At 38.3% G+C, this 13676-nt stretch overlaps 1 pseudogene; it reads left to right on the top strand.

Moving 5' to 3' along the window:
* Positions 1–714: 714 nt before the first annotated feature.
* LOC123824425 lies at positions 715–1189 on the top strand (annotated as a pseudogene).
* The last annotated feature ends 12487 nt before the right edge of the window (positions 1190–13676 follow it).

Raw genomic sequence — 13676 nt, 5'->3', positions numbered from 1 at the left:
AATAAAAATTGGTAGTTACAAAATAGTCATGAGGATGTAAAGTACAGCACAGGGAATGTAGTCAATAATATTGTAATGAGTATGTATAGTGTCAGATGGATATGACATTTATCAGCATGATCACTTAGTAGTTTTATAATGTCTAATCACTGGGTTTTACACCTGAAACTAATATAACATTGTATGTCAACTGTTATTTATTTACAACTGATAGTGAATTTATTTAAAAGGTTGACTTAAGCATCTGCAATGGTGACTTCAAACTTGACTCCTGGCTTGATACTAATGGAAGAAATCTGCTCAACAATCTCAGAAGGGCTGAGCAAGTCAACAAATGACTTGTGAATCCTCATCTGAATTTGATCTCAGGTCTTAGAACTCACCCCACAGGGAGTTTTTCTTGTAGTGATTCTCAGAGTCTTGGTAGGCATCTGAACTGGTCCTTTCACTTTGAGATTCTTGTCCTTTGCACCTCTGATCAAGTCAGCACACACCTTCTCCAAAGACTTTACATTGTGGCTGGTTAGAGTGATTGTAAGTAGGTAAATTGCCACCTCTAGCTCCACAGGTGTATTTTCAGTATCTTTAAAAGCCATGGCTGTGGCACAGCTTCTTGACTGACTTGTTCCTGTGCCAGAGTGAACAGCAGTGAGTCAGGAGCATGAGCTGGTAAATGGCACCCCAATCCAGCTGCAACCCCATCTTCCTCAACAGGCTGTATTTCCTTTGAGCTGTTTGCAGAAGAAGTTCCAAAGACAGCAGGAAACTTGCATGCTCTGAGACCTGGGGAGCAAGGATTTGGTTATAAAGGTTCCTGCTTTCACAGGTTATTCCAGGATTTATGTGCCAGGATGGTGACTTCACACATCACAATGGCACAGGCAGTAAGCCCATCTCTCGAGAGAAATTTGGTGATGGGAATTTTATCCTGAAGTATGTGGGTCCTGGCATCTTGTCCAGCACTGGCATCTTGTCCAGCACTATGGCAAGTGCTGCACCCAACACAAACAGTTCTCAGTTTTTCATCTGCACTGAGTGGTTGGATGGCAAGCATGTGGTTTTCAGCCAGGTGAAAGACGACATGGATGTTCTGACAGCCATGGAGCACTATGGGTCCAGGAATGGCAAGAGCAGCAAGAAGATCACCACACTGATTGGAAACTCTAATGTGACTTGTGCTTTATCTTAAACACTAGACCATTCCTTCTATAGCTCAGGAGAGCACCCCTTCACCTCCCTTGGTTTGGAATGTTCTATAATCTTCATGCTCTCACCTCAGTTCATTGGGTTCCATGTTTTCTTTCTTGTTTTTTAAGATTTTATTATGTATTTTTAGAGAGAGAGGTAGGGAAGGAGAAAAAGAGGGAGAGAAACATCAATGTGTGGTTGCCTCTCATGCACCCCCTACTGGGGACCTGGCCTGTAACCCAGGTATGTGCCCTGATTGGGAATTGAACAAGTGACCTTTTGGTTCACAGGCCCACACTCAATCCACTGAGTTGCACCAGCCAGGGCAGGTTCCATGTTTTCCTTACCCCTTATAATTGTAGCTATATTGTAGAGTTCAGTTTATGATTATGAAATAAAAGCCAAACTTAAAATGTAATTTTAAAATAAAAATTATTAAAAGTAAAAAAATTTTAAGGTGACTTTTGATACACATTATGAAAAGGCCCTCTGGTATACCAACAGTATATAAATCTTTTCACCTCCACATATGCTGGCTAATATTTACATCATTATTTATTTTAATCTTTGTCAACTTTGATTTTATTGTGTTTTATTTTACATTTATTTGAATATTAATGACACTTAAATTTATTTATTTACTTACATTTTATATTTCAGCTGTTTGGATATGAATTTTAATGTTCTTGGCATTTTCTTCTTGATGTGTTTATTTTTCACGTGTATTTATACATTTTATAAATTATTTACATATTATGATGGCAAGTATTTGTTTTTTTATATATTGAAATATTTTTTCTTTCTGTCATACCTTTAAGCTTGAATTTTGTGTTTGTTTTTTTTATTTTTACCACATAAAGTTTTAAATTTATATGTGATCAGATCTATAAATACATTTTTTAAAGGTTTATTTTCTTTTCATTTGAGAGAGAGGGGCAGACAGAGAGAAAGAGAGAGATATGAAAGAGAAATAACACTAATCATCTGCCTCCAATATGTGCCTCAACAAGGGATTGAACTCATAACTAGGCATGTGCCCTGAACAGGAAATCGAACTGGTGACATTTGGGTACCCAGTGATGATTCAACCAACCAAGCCATGCCGGCCAGGGATACAGATACTTTTCTTAATATTGGCTGACTTTGGTTTTATTATAAGACCTTTGTCTCTAAAAGGTTATAAATTACTGATAACATTTTTCACTTATATGGGATTTTTTATATTTTGTGTAAAGTATGTGGTGATGATGTAGCAATGTTTACTTAAATGGTATGCTATTCTCTCTGTACTTACTTAAAATGCTGCCTGTATTTTGTATCAAATTTCTGGTTATGAATTTTTCCTTGATTCTTTTGATCTTTTTATTTCTATTTTAGTAGCACACCATTTTAATTGCTACTGCCTGGTAAACAAACGTAATATAGCAAAAAATGTGGACATTATTATTATTATTAATTTTTAAATTGTTATGTTATTAGTATTCCTATAAAAACTATTATTTCAGATGAGCCCTATAATAATTGGGTCCAATTCTCCTATGAATGTTGAATATAGTGTTTAGTATTTCCTCTGGCTAAACATCCACCTGTAAATAACTAATTCTAGTTTCTCTCTTCAATCTCACATCATCTTTCTGATAACTTTGTAAGGGGCCTCATGATCTTTTTGGTAACTGTTGTTTGTCGTCTTCCACTGGTCTTCCCCACTAAGGGTGGGATGCTCTCACATTCATTTTTATCCTGGTGGGATTTGGCAGAGTACTTGGACAACAATAGGTGTTCAGGAAATAATCGCAAAATGGATTCACAGTTTTTCTCTTTGTCCTTCCTCAAATTGAAGTTTCTGCAGCTGTATAGGGGGATAATACTATCCAAATGCTTTTACTAAAGAAAACAACTAAAATGATGTGTTCAATGGGCCTAGCACTAGCACAGGGCCTCACCAAGCACTTGTGCTTTGCTTTTGGTTTCTTTCTCCTCTAATGTGGTGACACCAATTCTAACATAAAATCAGGATTTTTAAGTCTGTGTACTTATCTTTATTATTGGGCCTTTCTGAGTTTTATATTTTATGTACATGAGATTGTGAGTTAATACAAATACATCACTCCAGGCTCTTCCATGTGTAATTTGAACTTCTGTGAATCTCCAGAAGGAAGAAGGCATATAACTTGTTCTGCATCTCTTGGGCATTTCTTCACTATCTTAATGCTTAATTCTGTTCCAGTCTGTGATCTGTCTTTGTTCTCCCTCTGAGCTGGGGGATGCAGAAGGCTGGACCCAGACAAGATGTTGCCCCACTCCTCATTTTCCCAAAGCAAACCTACACTGTATCTCCACAAGTAATGTTTGTTGTCTTGATCACTTAGTGGAAAAATATCCATAGTTTCAAAAACAGTCTTACACAAATGTCCACATTCCCTGCATGGCTCCTTTCCTGAAAAAGGAGGCAAAATTTTCATTACATTTCTGTACTCCTAGAAATAAGCTGACTTCTACTGTCAGTAGGGATTTTGGCCAGAGCAGAAAACACTAGTCTAAGATACGGCCTTGAGCAAACTGATATCATTTTCTGTTCTTTCCTTCTCAATGAATGGGTAAAACATTGGAATATTTCTGAGAAGAAATCATGTTTTCCCACTTGGGTCCAGATATGGTGGCCTTTTGGCATATTAGAATTCAGAAAGATAAAGATTATTGCATTTGTAAAGGTGAATTTTATCTACTTTATATTATTTAATACATAAAATACTGAAATTGTGATATTTGAGTCTACAAGTAGTCTAGTCTTTTCACATTTGTCATATTGATGTCAGAAGCCTTTAGCAATGAGCTGTCTCCTGATTAGTTTCACTGGATCTTCACCTGTCTCCTCTCCTCTGACCACCACCCACCTACCCTCCCTCCATCCCCAGGATGTTGGGGATTTGATGATTGTGTTGAGTAGCAGGGAGACTCCACATCCTGGAATTCCTGACTGCAGGTGTTGTGATCCATGCAGCACAATCATTGTGTGGGCTGTCTTTTGAGTTTCTGACTCAGTTGATTCCTCTGTGTGTGTCTGTGTAGGGGTGAATCTGCTGATACTCTTTTGGTAACTTGAGCTATGCCTTCCTCTGGTCTGCTCTATTCATTTTCTTCCTTCCATTCATTTCCCGAATCTTTCATCTCTTTACAGACCATTTTTCTGTTCTCTTGGTTGTAAATGTACATTAAAAAGAGTTTTGGCTATAAAACTATAACCTTTGGGATTATCTTGTTCCTGCACCGAAATCTACAAGTTAATGTGTAACTTGTTATGTTTGGGTTCTAATCAAATGTTAAATAGCAAAGTCAAACACGAGTAAATTCCCCCAGATAATTTAAATGACCTGCAGGAAGGCTTGCAAAACATGCTGCAGTGTGATATTGAAGAGACATGTGACCTCCATTGATCTTATTTCCACATTTTTCTCAATGTGTCTGAACATTTGTCTTGGATGGTTCCTTCCAATAGTGGGGCCTCTCACTTGTTCCTCATTTTAACCTCATTCTACCTCTTCTCCTCACTGTTCTTCTCTCCCAGACCATGCCATAATGTTAAAGACTGGACACATGGAGGGGGACAAGATACTATTACCGAATGGGCCCTCCTCTCCCAGGGTCCCCCTACACTAGGTTTGCCTTGCCCATTACCCTTAGAAATAATGATTCTCAATGCCAGAGTTTGGTGGAAAGGAAAGGAACTATTTATTCAAAAGTTATACCGACTTAGAGTAATGACTTAATGCCTTTGTTAAAATCCCAAAGTCCCTTCAAACACCCACAAACACACACAATCCTTTCTCCTCCCCTTTGCCCAATCAGGGGTACTGTATCTCAGGAAAAAAATAGAAGTCTGTGGCTCAGCTAGCCCCCGGTCCTTCCCTGTAATCCATGCTGGGCTGGCTGGCCTCCCGTGGTTCCCAGCACCATCAGCTGTGTCACCATGATCTTGTTCTTAATCCAAACCTATGTGGCATCTTCTCATGGCCCACCAGAAAGAGTCCTTTCACCCATTTCCTTCCTGCAACGTCTCTCTTGCATCCTTCAAAACTGTTAAGAAAGAGCCCTGCATCGCTGCTACATCCTGCTTTCCTGCTTTTTAAGCCACGTGGTGAAGGGAGCCCCAAAACTGCAGGGTTAGCCACAAAAACCACATGGTTTCATCCAAAACTGAGTGGTTCCAACCTACATGACTGTGTCACTTGGATTTAAATTCCATTGTGAATCTTCCTTTACACCCCCATTTCCCACTCCTCCTAAAATTGGCTAGACCTGCCAGCAGTCCTCTATTTTTATAGCCTTTCTTGGCTGCCATAGTAAGTCTGGGCCAGCTTGACCCCGTGGCATGGAGCCAACCATTTCCAAGTTCTCATGCAGGTGCTGTAACCAGGGGGAGTTGCCTCCCATGTCCTGGGTGGAAGTCACTCCCATCTCCTCCAATTTGAAAATATAAAGAGAAGAAAAAGAATAACAGCTAATGCTTCACCTCTGCTTTCCAATGTCACTCAAAAATACCTCTGTGGTCTATATGAACTATATAGGGAAGGAGATTCTATAAAATGTAGTTTCAGTTACCTAAGTAGGCAGGGCAATTCCATTAAAAGTCTTGGGTTCCAGACCCATAAAACTAGATGACTGTCTACATAATTTGCTTTTTAATGTTCCACATTTGAGAAAAATGTAAATGGTCATCAACAGCAGATTATGGTGTCAATTTCAATATCAATGAAAACAAAGTGTAACTATTACCAAAATCATGAATTAATCATGCAGACAAAATGTTAACTGAGAAAATTTTATAAAATATAAATGAATGGCTTAGTGAATGAGAAAATAAATACCTCTGTAACTCAAAACAAATCAGAAAATAGGATATTTTTAGGAGCCCAAAAGTGTCCAAACTTTCTTGTAGATCATAACTCTCTTTTGCTCATGGTAACCAAATCCTTAACAATAATGTACTTCACCCTTACTTTAATTATTCTTCTACCTAATATTCCAGTGTCCTTTTTCCTCCCAGCCTGGAGTTACAGCAGTTTAGTAGAAAGTGCACAGGCTGTCATGTTTGAGTTTTTAGAGGCTGTGTCCTAAGGAATAAATCTGTGAGGCTTGGAAAATTGAAAGTCACAGTCAGTTCTATGCACAGGATGCATGAAGGACTGCAGAGGATAAGAGCATTACAGAAACAAAAGATATATTTGAGTCAGTTTGTCTGCTTGGCACCTCACTTGGGTTTCTTATCAGGAATGTGTCTAGGGAGGTCACAGGATAATTGATGGTCATTGTCAGGCAAGGAATTTGCCCTTTATAAAGTGCATGCAAAAAAAGATATACCAAGTTATTCACGGCACTCAGCAACCCTTGGCCCCTGCCAGTGCCTGAGAAGACTTCCTAATAGAGGAAAAACAGTAATTCTGCCACTCAGCAAGCCACATCATCCAGGTTCAAAGGTCTGCAATTTTTGCTCCATGGTAATTTTGCAGCCTTTTCCTGGAATCTACACCATAGGTTATCAATATCACCCTCCCTTGAATTTGCGATGTAAGAATCATCTTTTAATGTTCAATTTATATCTAATTATTTGGACATAATAGTCTCTGACTTGCCTCTGCAGGAAGGTACTAAATTTGGACCTTTTTTTTTTTTTGCCGTGCATCTTACCAGGAGATTGCATGATGATGAATTTCAGGTGCTTTTAGAAATGGGAATCATCTAAATCCTAGAGTTCAATGACTAAGTGGCCTTTCCTCCAGGACATCTCTTTCACCCTTCCTTCCATGGTTTTTCCTTCAGCATCTTGGACTAGTCATCTGGAAGAAAGAGAAGAGTGAAGGGAATGCTGTATCGGTTTTTTTTTTTTTCCCAGAGGCATGAATAAAGAACACCTTTGTGGAAACAAACTTTCACTTTCTCTAATTATTTCCTAAATTTTTTTGTTATTATATAGACATTCATTGCATATCAGCATCCTGTTTGTTTCTGGCCCTTCAGGCTGAGAAACAGGAGAGAAATGATTTGTTTCAATTCCCCTTGCTTCAGGGTCCTCCACCTTCTTTCCTCCTATTTTCTCTCCAAGGGACTCATCTAGACACAGATAGGGGATAGGAAGAGCACAGAATTCGTTTTTATAAAAAACTTCAGTAAATCATTACTGGGCGTCTACTAAGAATGAGCCCTGTGCTAGTATCACAGAAATATGTGATGAGTAAATTGATGTCACTCACACAATTGTGATTAATGGAGCAGGGGTAAGGAAACAAATATTGTGCAAGTAAATAATCGAGTTGATAGATGCCACGTACAAGAGTATGTTACATGTACTTCATATAATATACTGTGGAAAGACCTACTAACTATGCCATCTTGTCCTTCCAAGGTGAGTTCTAAAGCTGCCTTCCTGTGAAGCATTCCTTAATGACCAAGTAGTTTTATTTTATGTCTAAATAACTAGTTGACAACTTTCCCATTTTGTACCTTTTAAGTCACACATTATTTTGACTCCCTACTGGATTGTGAACTTCAGCATAAGATCCATATCTATTCCAATTTATGTGTATTTGAACTTAATGTGCAAACATATATATGCATATACATATGATCATTTAGAATTTTTGCATCTTTATGAGTGAGTTTATGGTCTATACTGTTCTTTCCCTGCAGTGTCCTTGTTCCATTATGATGACTTGATGAAATAGCCCTATAAAGTAAATTTGTTACCCTGTTCTTTCTTTTTCTCTTCCTCCAGAATAGTTTGTGAGAGAGGCATTTGCTTTTGAATATCCAGTTATCCTATAACAATAGCCTGGTGTCTTTCAGAGATAGAATATTGGAAAACATATTTTATTCCAGTTATTTTCTTAACTGACTGTACCATTTTATATTCTTTCTAAGAGAGTGTGTGAATTCCAGTAGCTCCAAATCCTTGTAAACACTTTATTGGCAGTCTTTTGAGTGACTTCATTGATATTCCTCAGTCACCCCATGCACAGTCGCTCCCAGTTGGGGTCCTCACTTTTGTTTCCATTCTTCAAAAACTCTTTTTTTTTCAGCCATATATTCACTTTCTTCAGAATTTTGCTCAAATTCCACTTTAGCTGAAAAAGTGTTTACTAAGAACCCTGTGTCGAGCAGCAATTCTCTATGCACAGCACTCACTATTCTCTTCGCTGCGTGCTTTTCTTCTTAGCACTTGCCACCATTTAGCACGGTATTTATTTTCTGATTTATTTTCTTTTTCCACTAGAGTGTAACTTTTACTGAAATAGAGACTTTATTTGATTCTTTTTTGTATTTCTTTGATTTCAAACCTTTAAAATAGTAGATAGAATATTGTTGGGGTTCAATAAATATTTTTGAATAATTAAATGAACATATACAATTATAATATTTTCTTTATTTTACCATAATGAAATGATATTATGTACATTTATTTATAACATTTTTTACACAATATGTTTTCACATCTTCATGTGTAATTATATATGGGGTTGCCCCATTTTTCTTAATTTTTGTGTTAAATTTTATTGAAGAGATATTCCACTTTTCTTCTTAGCAGCTCCAAGTAATGAACATTTACCATATTTTGCCATGTATAATGCACACATTTTTGCCCACATTTTTGAGAGAAAAATAAGGATGCACATTACACATGGGTATAATGGGTATGATAATCCTGTGTACAATGCATACAAAAATGTGGGTGTGCATTATACACAGTAAAGCACAGTAACTTGTTTTTGAATGATCTTTTAATGAGCTATTTGACAATGAATAATTTTTCATAATTATCTTGTATATACCTACACATGTAATTAGGATAATTTCTAGAGCTGGAATTGTTAGGTCATGTCCTTTATTAAGACTTTTGAGGGGGCTTTTGATCAAAATGGCATAGTAAATAAATGGGGTACTTGCATCCTCCCACAATCACATAAAAATTACAGCTAAACTACAGAACAACCATTGCTCAGAAACATCCTGAAGTCTAGCTGAACATAAATCCTACAAGTAAGGATATAAAGATGAAGCCACAAGGGAAATGACATGGAGGATGAAGATGTGGAATAGGCTGGTCCCACACCCAGTTGTGGCCAATAAATATCCCTTTAATCTTCAAAACTCCTTAATCTTTCTGCACTAATGATCTGGAGATATGCTGAAAAGAGCAGTCTTTGGAGTCATCAGACTACAACACAGTTGGGGATGAGGTTGTGGATAAAATGGCATGGTTAGGGCTGCTCCTTTGTCCATGAGAGTCATTCATGTATCAAGAGGGAGATTAAAATTCTTTGTAAAGGAAATGCATAAAGAAATAAGATGAGTAATGTAAGTCTTTGACATCTGACATGGATTTGGCCACATTTCAAGTTGAATACTCAGTCACAGAAATGTTGCACATCATATTCAAGTAGAGGGTGGTCCTGGAGTTTAACTTGGCAAAGATTCCCTGAGGTTTTGTGTGCTGTGAGTATTTAATTGAAACCCAGTGGGCTACCATAGGCCCACCTAGCAGAGTGAATTCACTCAACCATCAAGTAGTGTGGACTGCTGGGCAACATTTGGGGGTGGAGAATATGTCATCAATCTCAGGTGTTGTACAGGCAGCAGTATTCTTTGTATAGTAACAGCAACTCAGGAACATTTTCCCTGCCAAAATCCTAGACCCCAAATTAACTGCCAGCAGTGGTATCCTGCAGAATGTTCTGCAACTAGGTGCACAAAGGAGAGTGCCCCAGAGACCAGCAGGTGGCAGCTGCCACCACAGGAAAAATGCTTTTGAATGCCTAGAGACTGCAGGATCACTCTTACCCCACCAAGCTTTGGGGAGAGAGGCAGGGGAAGGAGAGGCTGTCTGAGTGATCAAGTATTACATTTTCCATTAGAGATCAAACACTTCTTAAAGGTGTGATTAAATGGTCAGATTGTTAGGTTTAAACTAGACTTGGACTTTAATTTTTTTTCTCTTGTTAACCAGTGAATGGCATTCGGGAGGGATATTAGAGTAAAGTATTTCTCTAACATCATCTGAATTGCATTGTGTCCTTGTGTATGATCATTCAGATTTCTTATTGGATAAGCTTTTCAGAACAATAAAGAACGGTTCAAAAGAGTATATATTAATTTGCCCTTTTCTCTTTTTTTCCCATCCCTCTTTCCCTGTCTTTGAGTTGGGAAAGTTGAGAGGGATTTTGAATTTGTATCTATAGCCCATTTGCTCCTATGTGATTCTCCCTTCTCTCCTTTTAGGAGAATGCTCTGCAGATAAGAAGGTTTCCAATAAACCCCCTTTTAGCAACACTTTACTGAAGGTTCAGCACATAGGAGACTCTATGATAAATACAGGATATATGAAGAAGAAAAGGCTGGTCTTCATTTACACACAGGGAGCAAGAAAATAAGGCATTTAAATAAATGGTTGTTATAAATAACCAGTTGAAGAAAAAAAGAGTAGAGACTAATTTTTATACTTACTTTTTCTAAGTCCATGCTTGTGAAGCCATCCTATATCCTGAATCAGTTTACTTTTCTTTTTCTTTTGCTAATTGTTTACCTTGCATTTCCATGCCACTTATGTTTTAATTGGTCCTCTGTTCAGTTTTTCCTACAAGTCTGTGCATGTCTTCGAAGCAGTATCTATGTCTAATTCACTTTGTAAAGCTCTGGGTCCTGGCAAAATTCTGGATACATAGAAACGTTGAGTGTGAAGCAGTGTCACTCTCAGCCTGTACAAAGATGTACGTTCAAAGATGTTAACTGCAATGCTGTTTATAATAATAAAAATTTAGGGACCTGTTAGCCAACCAATAGAGATATATTACAAACTAAGGGATATTATGCAGGGTTTAAAACTGTTAAAACAGGCCAATGTTGTTGATCTCAACAGATGTCCACAGGAAATTTTGAGTGGAAAATGACATTATTGGGTAATATACAACAAGATCTGTCTGTTCAGAAAAGGTCCAGCCATTGTTAATATAATGAGAACAGTTTGCATGAGAACAGTTCTCCTGGCAGCCAAGGAGAGTGGACTGGAATGCATATGTGCGCACAATGACAGCTTCACTGTACTAATCAGTTGGGTGGTAGAAGCAGTTGAATGAGTATGTGCACTGCGTGGCCATTGCATTCGAAATGACTGAGGTAACAGAGCAGCAATCTGCATCAAATTTTGTGTTAAACTTGAACATTGCTCCATGGAAACTATTCAGATGATTCAGAAGGCCTTTGGAGATGATGCAATGAGTGCAGTGCAAATAAAAATATGGCACAAACACTTCAAAGGCGGTTAAGAATCTGTTGAAAGTGATCCATGGTCTGAAAGGCCTGCAATAAGCAGAACACCTGAGAATGTTGAACATGTACAGGCTACAGTCAACAAAAATTGTGACTTATAGCACAAGAACTAGAAGCTTATTTGGGGATTCCAAAAACTGTTTCTGAGATTTTGACACAGGATCTTGGTACAAAACATGTCATGGCCAAATTCATTCCATGGCTTCTAACACCAGAGCAGAAGGAAAGTAACACTGCAGTTGCTAATGACTTGATTCAAACCACTACCAATGAACCAGATTTCCTCAAGATGGTCATAATCAGAGATGAATTTGGGGTCTATGGTTATGATCTGGAAACAAAGGCCCAGTCACCCCAGTGGAAGCCACATGGTTCTCAGTGTCCAAAGAAGACAGAGCAAAGTTGCAGGAGGATCCAGACCATGTTTGAACAGTGGAAGAGATTCTGGGAGAACTCTGTGAGGCCCCAAGGTGCCTGCTTTGAAGGAGACTGAGGCATCATTGTCCTATGTGCAATGTTTCTTGTATCTTGTATTTTATTCTATAAATATCTCTATTTTTCATATTACATGGCTGGTTACCTTCTGGACAGACCTTGTATATACTATACAATATCACGTGTGCAAACTTATACATATTTAACTATGTGTTCACATGCCTGGTAGTACAGTCTTTAAAATGTTTACAAAAGTTTACCTGATGGGTGGGATTTTATGTGTTTTTAATTTCCTTTTATGTGTTTTGCCACATTTAACATTTTATAAATAAATAAATGTTATTAAAAAAGCAACAACAAAGATGTTTTTCAACATTCATTAAAGTCTAATTGTATTCCCCATTATGCACAAGGTATTCCCACTAAAAATAATTATCTGGCCTCAAAGCAGCAGTGAAGTTGCAAGATCTATCAGAATTAACCTGATGAGGTCCTTTGCCACAAGCTGTTTGTAACTGAACAGCCTACAACTTCCCTGTAGCATCTGAGATAATTCAGATGCTTCAACTAGGTCCTCAGAAATAAGGTGGGAGGCCATAAGTTGGGTAGTAGGTTGACCAGGAGGCAGAGGAAGAGCAAAAGCAATGTGTGATTGAGAGGGTCTGTGATGCTATTACTAAGACCAGCATTTGATTGTGAGGCTATTATTTTGTATTTGTAAACCCTACATTAAGATCCCAGTTTCCAGTGTCATGGTGACTCCAAAGACCCAGAATAACTAGGTGCTGAGGCGAGAAAGGCAATGATTTGCAAGACCTAGACTTTCTTATTTGATCCCACTCATCTTACCCTCACCCCAAAGAGTAGAGAGGTGCAGCCGGCAGGCGGGGGCGGCGGGGTATGCCATGGACGTGGAACAGGGCCACTGAGAGTTATTTTGCAAATCAATAACAGCAGGCAAGCTTCATACCTATATGCAGAAATGGTTATTTTGCATATCGATAACAGCAGACTAGTCTTCCAGCCTGAGTGGAGACAGAAAAGCATGCCTAACTTTAACTCATGATATAACTGGAAATCAGCTCCCCCAGTTACCATGGCCATGGGAGAGCTTGAACATGGTTCACTCCATGCCACAGGGGCCATACCTGCCCCGACTAACTATGGCAGCCCAGAAAGACTGAAAAAATACAGGAATACTAGCAGGTGTAGCCAATTGAGGAAGGAGTCAGGAATGAGTTTACAGAGAAGGTTCCAGTCTGGGATTTAAACTAAAGGTGGGCCATCAGAAGGGATGAGAGGACAATGTGAGACCACACAGGAAGGAAAAGGGTGAAATAAGTTAGAGAATACATAATGTATGGCACTGTCCTAAGTGCGTTCCACATAGCAATTCCTTTCTTTTTCCCAACTAAAGCATGACAAATGTACTATTACATGTAGGGCACTTGAGCACAGAGAGGTTACATTACATGTCCAAGGTCTCACAGGTAGTACAACTATAAAGATAGAAGTTTTAGTAAATTTCATGGAAATTTCAATGATAACATGTGCTTTCCTTTACTTCCTTGTCCACTCATTCACCACAGTGCTAGCATAAAGGGCTGAATGGCTTTTTCAGACCTCAGTGAAGGTTTGGAATGATTAAACTGAATCAACAATTTTGAAGGAAGGCAAAAAACATGGTATGTTTTATATGTCTTTTCTTATAGTCCAAAGGAAAGGCGTGCCAAAAC

This window comes from Phyllostomus hastatus, unplaced genomic scaffold, assembly GCF_019186645.2.
Source record: "Phyllostomus hastatus isolate PE091 unplaced genomic scaffold, TTU_PhHast_1.1 phas_contig_563, whole genome shotgun sequence".
NCBI lineage: Eukaryota > Metazoa > Chordata > Mammalia > Chiroptera > Phyllostomidae > Phyllostomus > Phyllostomus hastatus.
The sequence above is the reverse complement of the archived record's forward strand: the minus strand, read 5'-3'. Positions and strand labels throughout refer to the sequence as shown.